This window comes from Trachypithecus francoisi, unplaced genomic scaffold (assembly GCF_009764315.1).
Source record: "Trachypithecus francoisi isolate TF-2019V2 unplaced genomic scaffold, Tfra_2.0 Lachesis_group0, whole genome shotgun sequence".
NCBI classification, from domain to species: Eukaryota; Metazoa; Chordata; class Mammalia; order Primates; family Cercopithecidae; genus Trachypithecus; species Trachypithecus francoisi.
This window is the reverse complement of record NW_022681453.1, coordinates 9,754,857-9,764,010: the sequence shown is the minus strand read 5'-3', so window position 1 is coordinate 9,764,010 and position 9,154 is coordinate 9,754,857. Positions and strand designations below refer to the sequence as shown.

The 9,154-nt window shown below is 38.1% G+C and overlaps 1 non-coding gene across 1 annotated transcript; it reads right to left on the bottom strand.

Annotated features, from left to right (window-relative positions):
• Positions 1-8,388: 8,388 nt before the first annotated feature.
• On the bottom strand, positions 8,389-8,519 carry LOC117084680. Its single transcript, XR_004437586.1, has one exon. It is a non-coding gene; the product is annotated as a U8 small nucleolar RNA (small nucleolar RNA).
• Positions 8,520-9,154: the final 635 nt, after the last annotated feature.

Genomic DNA, 9,154 nt, shown 5'->3' with positions numbered 1-9,154 from the left:
AGTTCCAAACAAAAAAAGTATAATCTTCACTGAATTAATATTGCAGTTTTCCTGGAAAATTCAGTATATAATAAAATCTTGTGAAAACTACATAGTATTAACTTGTAAAATAGGTTTGCCCTTAAATGATTTTAAATAGGTGCTTAACCCATATGAGTATCTGCCTGGGACATTTGAAAGTCATTCAGGACATACAAGACTGTTGAACAGGACTGTCCTGCACATTCCCGGAAATTAACCATGCCTGGACCTTACCTGCTAAATATCAGAAGCTTCCCACCATAACCGTGACAACCCAAAGTACTACCATCAATTTCCAAAACACCCCCTGGGGGGCAGTGTAGCCCTGTTGAGAACCACTGTTCATCTCTAATTGGATACTGTTTTTGAAATCTCTGGAATTTATCTCTTTCTCCTCCATTATTCTTGTCACAGAACACTCCTTTTCAGGAAAAAGTCCTGAAATCTCTCAGAAAGGAACTCATGTCTCAAGCCTCAATGCCTTCTAGCCTACTACATACTTATTTCAGACTTACTTTTCTAAAATATAAATCTAAACTTCTGGTCAAGATGGTATACGATTTCACATAGAAGACCACCTTTCCTCCTCTTGCCTTCACTCCAAAATAGCAAAGATGTAATACAAGAAAATATGCAAACACGTATTTACTCTCACACAAATGACTCCAGAGGGAGAAAAAAAAAAAAAAAAACAGAGAAAAAAAAATACAGGGATATAAGCAGGATATAAGCAGTAGCTCTGAAATCCAAAACAGACAGACAATTTTCACCTCTACTGTGACAACAAGGATTAAAGTCCCCAGTCATTCTGGGGAAAGAGAGCAGACAGGCCCACTGAGTCAAGCCAGATTGTCCTTCCATGAGAGCTTCCCCAACCCATTAACCAAAGTCAGTGCATCACCACTATTGGAGGCCTTCACAGAGTCATTGCCTAGAGTGGCCAAGAAAGAACAATAAGAACTGGACCAAATTTCTTATTACTGATCAGCACTAGTTCCTCAAACAAAAGTCCTGATTCACCAGTATAAAATTGTTTCTTAATGTGGAACCCTGCTGAAACCCATGGAAGCACCAGACACCAAGAGTCAGGAAGATGACAGAAGGGTGGGGAAGGCGGGGAAGAAACTTCTGCATAAGATGAACTTGCAAACTAAAATTCCAGAACATAGTCAAGCATGGTGGCTGACATGTGTAATCCCAAAACTTGGGGAGGCCAAGGTGGGCAGATAGCTTGAGGCCAGGAGTTTGGGAGCAGCCTGGCCACAAGGTGAAACCCTGTCTCTTCTAAAAATACAAAAATTAGCTGAGTGTGGTGTTGTATACCTGTAATTCCAGCTACTCGGGTGGGTAAGTCATTAGAATCGCTTGAACTCAGGAGGCAGAGTTTGCAGTAAGCCAAGATCACACCATTTCACTCCAGCCTGGGCAACAGAGTGAGACTTTTCTCAAAAACGAACAAACAAAAAAAATCAGAACACATAATAGAATAAGATGAAAGATGGCCAAAATAATTGTAAAACATTCAACAAATGGGAAGACCCAATTCCAAGCAGATAAACAATAATCTAAAAGTCTTCTAGAAAAATAAATGTCCTTAAAATTCTCGAAAGTTTTAAAAATTGAATAACATCCCAAAAAGTCAAAATAAAAACCACATACAACTTAAGTAGCTATGCATCAAAGACAGGAGAGATTTTGAAAAAGCCATGAGAAACAAGAAAAGGAAAAAAAGAGGATATGAATGGGAGGAGAAGCAGCCCTTAGTAATCCTAGGAATTAAAATTTTAATCATTATTATTAAAAAATTATAGATTATATAAATCCTAACCAAGGAGTATTAATGAATTGGAGGAGAATATAGAAAAACTAAATCAAAGCCAGCATAAAAATATGAAGTTTTTTAAATATGAAAAGGATTTAAAAGTCCTGGAAGATAGACTAAAACATTCCAACATGATGCTAATCAGCATTCCAGACATGGACATCAGTGAGAATGAATAAGAAGTGATAGTTGAAAATACATTGCTGGTGATTTTTCTGAATTGCAGAAAAAGGTAATCCTCACATAAAGAACATACTAATTACTGAATAGTATAGTTAAAAGTAAATACACACCTGGATATGCCTGGTATCAGTACAGACAAGTACAGCAGTGAAACAGATAGAAAGGGTTCCCAAGCAACCCCATTCCTACATGGGCACTCAGTATGTGATACAGGGAATGGTACAGATTTAGCCAATTGTTTTCAGCTTCGACAGTTTAGTGACAGTTGTACGAAAAGAAGAACTCTCACTTCATATTTTAATGCATTTATATTTAGGGATTTTTTGACAATTAAAAGAAAAGTGAAAATAAATTGCACTATTACTCCCCTAGAGTTTTCATGTAATCCTCACTATGTGAGTCTCTAAAATGCCTTATGAAATAGCCATTCTAAAATTTTTCACACCAATATACCCTTTGGGCCATGTGAGGAAAACCATCCCATTTTTAAAGTAGTGATAAAATAGAGAGCATGATGCCTGGATACAACTGAGAGACTAACAGAAGAATATTTTATGGCAAACATGGTGAAACCCTGTCTCTACTCAAAAAAAAAAAATCAGTCAGGCGTGGTGGCACGCACCTGTAATCCCAGCTACTGGGGGCGCTGAGGCAGGAGAATCGCTTGAACTCGAGAGGCGGATGCTGCAGTTAGCCAAGATCCCACCATTGCACTCCAGCCTCGGCAGTGAAACTCTGTCTCCAAAAACAACAAAACAACAACAACAACAAAAAAAAAAAAAAAAAAAAAAAAACAGAAGATAAAGTCCACTCTATGTTTTGTGGAAAGTTATTATAATTACTAAAAAAGACATAAAAAAGATAAAGGACAATGTACATGAGAAAACTTAAGTCCCAACTCAAATAGTGTGCTAAAAAAAAAAAATCAGGAGACCAATTTATGACGTTAAAGAGAAAAAGGCACTATTATTGATTTTTTTTTTTTTTTTTTTTTACAAACTGTAAATGAAATAGAACTGAAATGTTTCAGGCAACTCTAACAAAACTGTCTCTGAGTCTCTTATTTTTCTGCATTTTTAAACTTAAAATCAACTTTAAACATTATTATACAATGAAATAGAGCATCAGCATAGTCATGGCGTATCTGTGGGCTAATGAAAGAAATTTCAAGCAGACCCCGTCTTAGGAGAAATTTCCCTACCTGGAGATGGGTGCTTGGTTTAGGTACTAGAACATAGGGTATCAGACTTTCCACAGACCAAGAGATTTGAAAGAAACCAAATATTTCACCCTAAAATATTTTTTGACGTATTTCAAGATGACTATTGAGAGGGCTGGAAATACAAGAATAGCTGAAAAGCTGTCTTTTGTGGGAGATTTGCATCTCTAGAGAAAGTCTGCATCGCTGCAGCCAGGCTCTACCTAAAGACCTTCCCTGTTTTGATCTGGGAAAGAGTGACTGAGGTCTGAAAGAAACATTTATTTTGTTTCAGGGCTGTTTCCTGTGAGATTTTGTCTGCATAACAAGACCACATTTGCTAGCCAGGCCTCCTTTCCTCTCCCTTCCACAACCTTTTTTTGCCATGACCCCAAACCCTATTTTTTTCTATAATCTTAAGGTGATGTAAAGGTGTCAACAATCTTCATTTTCTCTGAGATCTTATACTGAGATTTCATAAAGTCCTCCTGTACATGTTAATAAGTTTGTATGCCTTTTCCCCTATTAAACTTTCTTTTGTGAGTTGATTTTCAGTGAACCTTTACAGAGTAAAGGAAAAGTTTTTCCTTGGTCCTGACACATTTTACAGGGAAGAGGAGAAATTTGACAAGCTTCTAGAAGATAGTGTGGGCCAGCCAAACAGGGAGAAACCTGGAAGAAATGCAATCACACTCACACAAAAAACATATTTGTTTCCAAAATTTACCTTCTTTCCCACAATCATAGCAGCAGTGGAGAGGAGTCTGGAACCACAGTTCTACATACTCTCACAGTGATTAGATTACTGGAACATAGTTGGAGTGAATATAACGACAAAGTTTAAAAATCAAAAACTGCAGCTCGGCCCCTTCCCAGCTCAAACATAGCTAAGATTTAAAAAAAGACAGCTGTACTAGATATTGGAAGTTGGGCTAGTCACAGATGAACTCAATCTAGTTAAAGCTGTGGCCCAATCTGGAACAACTCAACTATAAAAGGAATCTGAGCAATCACCTTGTCTGAGAGATGAAATGCCTCTATTGCTCTTCTCATCACAGTGTCTGGAACACAAACAGCCAACGGAAGCAGAACTACAGAAGACCGCATTACCGAGAACTTTAAAACAACTATTAATATATTAAATAATAATATAGTAGGTAAAGAGTATTTAAAGAGAGAAGAATCACATAGACTTCTACAACCAAAAAAAAAAAAAATACTGCATTTTACATTTCAAAATGTACTAGATAAGATTAACAGCAAATTGCACACACATAGTAGATAAAAGACTAAGTGAACTTGAAGACAGGCCAATCGAAATTACATAAACTGAAGAAAAAAATAAAATAGTTTATAAGGACAGAGTCATCTGCATTCTGTAAGATACATTTAGTCTAACATGTATAATTAAAGTCACTGAAGAGAAAGGGAATAAAACAAAAATATTTGGAAGAAATTGTAGTATTTTGCACATTTGATGGGCAAGACCTCAAGTCACAGATGCAAGAAGCCCAACAAATCCCAAACAAAATAAATAGTTTAACAGAAACCACATCTACAAGCATCATAGTCAAATTGCTAAATATGAAAGATAGACGCACAGCTACAGAAGAAAGTCACAGTGCATACACAAAACAATGGTAAGAATAATCGATGACTTTTCATAAGAAACAATGGCAGAAGACAATAAAATGACATCTATAAAGTACTGGGGGAAAAACTATTTGCCTAGAATTCCATATCCATCAAAAATATATGTTAAAAATCAGGGTGAAATAAAAGTATTTGCAGATAAAGGAAAGCTAAAATGTTTGCCAATACTTCCATTTTACAAGTACTTTAAAAAGTTATTTAATTTGAAGGGAAATTATGCTATATGAAAACTTGGAATTACAGGGGGAAGTGAAAAACAGCAGAAATAGTAAATATGAAGGCAAATTAAAAATACTATAATTTTTTCAAAAATAATTGTTTTACTTTAAACGTAAAAACTACAATACTGCATTGTGGGGTTCATAATATAGATGGAAGAGTTATATATAATAAAACAAAGGAAAGGAGGCGAAAATGCAGGTTCTTAGATTGTGTGTGAAGTGATATAATATGAATTCAATGTAAACTGTGTTAAAGATGTATATTGTAATACATCTTTATTGTAATGTAACCATTTATTATGGGCTCCTAGAGCAAGCATTAATACATTTAAAAGAAGTATAGCTAAAAAGCTAATAAAGAAATAAAATAGAACTTTTAAAAGCATTAGACTACAAGTACTTTTAAAAGTATTTAAAAGTACTTTTATAGTGAGAGGTGACAGAGCGCTGGCAGCCCTCGCAGCCCTCGCTGGCTCTCGGCGCCTCCTCGGCCTGGGCGGCCAGAACCATTCTGGTGGCACTTGAGGAGTCCTTCAGCCCGCCGCTGCACTGTGGAAGCCCCTCTCTGAGCTGGCTGAGGCCAGAGCCTGGCCCCTCCGCTTGATGGGAGGTGTGGAAACGCCGGCGGGAACCGGGGCCAGCGCGAGTTCCGGGTGGGCGTGGGTTCAGTGGGCCCCGCCCTCGGGGCCGGCCTGCGCCCACTGCCGGGCAGTGAGGGGCTTAGCACCTGGGCCAGCAGCTGCAGAGGGTGCACCGGGTCCCCCAGCAGTGCCTGCCCGCCGGCACTGCGCTCCAATTCTCACCGGGCCTCAGCTGCTTCCCCGTGGAGTAGGGCGGGACCTGCAGCTTCCTGCGCGGCCCGAGCCTCCCTGACGAGCGCCGCCCCCGGCGCCCCTGTGCCGGATCCCATCGACTGGCCCAAGGGCTGAGGAGTGTGGTCGCGTGGCATGGTACTGGCAGGCAGCTTCGCCTGCAGCCTGGGAGCGAGATCCACTAGGTAAGCCAACTGGGCTCCTGAGTCTAGTAGGTACTCAGAGAACCTTTATGTCTAGCTAAGGGAGTGTAAATACACCAATCAGCACCCTGTGTCTAGCTCAAGGTTTGTAAATACACCAATCAGTACTAGGTATCTAGCTAACCTAGTGGGGACTTGTATAACTTTTCTGTCTAGCACTCTGTCTAGATAAAAGATTGTAAAGGCACCAATCAGCACTCTTTGTGTCTAGCTCAGGGTTTGTAAATATACCAATCAGTACTCTGTATCTAGCTCAATGTTTGTAAATACACCAATCAGTACTCTGTATCTAGCTAACCTACTGGGAACTTGGAGAGCTTTTCTGTCTGGCACTCTGTGTCTTGCTAAAGAATTGTAAATGCACCCATCAGCATTCTGTGTCTAGCTCAGGGATTGTAAATGCACCAATCAGCACTCTGTCCAAAAATAGACCAATCGGCTCTCTGTAAAATAGACCAATCAGCTCTCTGCAAAATGGACCAATCAGCAGGATGTGGGTGGGGTCAGATAAGGGAATAAAAGCAGTCTGCCTCAGCCAGCTGGGGGCAACCTGCTAAGGTCATCTTTCATAATGTGGAAGCTGTGTTCTTTTGCTCTTTATAATAAATGTTGTTGTTCCTCACTCTTCGGGTCCACGCAGCCTTTAAGAGCTATAACACTCACCGGGAAGGTGTGCAGCTTCCCTCATGAAGTCAGCAAGACCATGAACCCACCAGAAGGAAGAAACTGCGGACACATCTGAACATCTGAAGGGAACAAACTCCAGACACACCATCTTCAATAACTGTAACACTCAGCGCGAGGGTCCACGGCTTCCTTCTTGCAGTCAATGAGACCAAGAACCCACCAATTCTGGACACAATAGTATTGAAAGTACTTTTAAAAGAAGTACACTTAACTCTTACTGAGGATAGCATTTATAATTTGTTTATAAAACTAATTATTATCAGTCTTCCATCACTGCTATAACAAATCACCTCAAAAACATAAGTGTATTATTTTATACTTCTGTATGTTGACACAATTCTCACTGGGCTAAAACTAAGATGTCGGCAGGACTGCATTCCTCTCTGAAGTTTATGGGAGAATTTGTTTTATTTTTCCAGCTCCTAGAAACCACGCATCATTTCTTGGCTCTTGAGCACCTTCCTTCATTTTCAAAGACAGTAACTCTCTGTCCATTTTTCTGGTCATCACATTTATCTCTGACTGACTACAGCTAGAAAAGTTTCTCTGGTTTTAAGTGTTTATGTGACTAGATTGGACCGCCTTGATAATAGCCCCATATCAAGTCCTTAACCTTAATCACATCTACAAAAGTCTCTTTTCCTCATAAGGTAGCATATTCCTAGGTTCTAAGGATTAGGATTAGGATCTGCACATCTTTGGGAGCGATTATTCTGCCTACCACAATTGGCAAGGTAGTAGGACACAAACACAGCCTCAAGTCTAGAAATAGAACTAAGCCAATAGCTGGCTTGGTGATTGGATCTGCAATATCACCAAAATTATATCAGTGTAGAGGCACGAAAATACATCAAAACACTTGGTTCTCACTGGGAACGTGGAGCCTATGTGGAAACAAAAAAACACTTATTAGAGAGGAGCAAGCAGAGAAGGAGATAAAAGGGGGAAAGAAACTACCATTCAAAACGAGGCTAAAAATCAAAATACTAGGACCACAGCTAACGCTCAGAAAGACAACCAGAAAAAATATATAATCAAAATGTCAATTTACTGAAGATAAAATTAATTTTATTAAAAAAACTGACAAAGAATGTATAATCAATATTTAGAGTATTTAAATTGACAAGTGAATCATATCCATGAAAAAAGAATTAAAATCTAAGAAATTCAACTTGCAAAAATAAAATAAAAACATATATTACTTAAAATAAGTAATTACATTTTTAAGCAACACAGAGGTGAAAGTGCGTCTAATGTATATCTCATTGGAATATAAGAAAAGCGTGGAAGAATGCAGAAGTAATATTTAAAGAGATAATTATTCAAAAGAATAAAATCATAATAACACTAATTGTCAAGGATGAAGAGTCCAAAAAGCTAAAATAAATAACCAACTACCTTTGAAATGAACACAAATTAAACTCACAATGAGCACTGAAATTGCATTACTACACTAGATAAGGGCAATATAAGAAAAGAAAATTATAGAATAATTACACTCATGAACACAGATTCAAAAATTCTTTTAAAATATAGCAAACAATAAAATTTATCACTGTGCTTTTATTTATTTATTTTTTTAAGAAGTGCCAGGTAAGAGCATTCGGAATATTGCAAGTCCTGATTACACAGAAACCTTAATCACTTATTATTTGAACCCCCATCATCATGTTCTGCCCTGTAAAAGGAGGAACATGTAAGGATTCTCCCACCTGATGATCAGCACAATGTTCTTAAAAGGACATCATAAACACAGGGTTCACCCAAGGAGTGCAAAAATGATGTGTCTTTAGGAAGTCTATTAAATTTAATATACCACATTAACAGAATAAAAGGGAAATAATATGTACAATTCTCAGTTATTCACATATAGCAACTCAATAACAAAAACTATTTGGTAAAATGTGATCTCACTATATTAAAACAAAAAACAAAACAAACAAACAAAACTACTAGCAAACAAAGAAGGGATTGAAACTTTTCTAATCTGATGTATTATTGGAGCCCAGTCAATAAAATAGATCCCATACCAAGTTGTCCTGTTTCAGGAGTTTAACATAGGGAACTAGTTACAGAGGTGTGGAGAGAGCGCAAAGTCCTAAAAGGTGACAGACATTAATGAAGCAGGAAGCTATAACATTCCTAATGTGAGGTACAAAAGGAGGAGGTAATGTAGGTAGATGCCAAGACCTAAGGCTACCAGTCAAGGGCTGGATGTATATAAAGACTCTAGTGTGAATGAGGACCATGGAAAAAGGAACTGTCTCTAGGAGGAGATGGAACTACTGTCAGATACTACCTGAAGAAGCATCAAGAGTAGGAGAGAAACTTCCCGACTTCACTTTTTCTTCCAC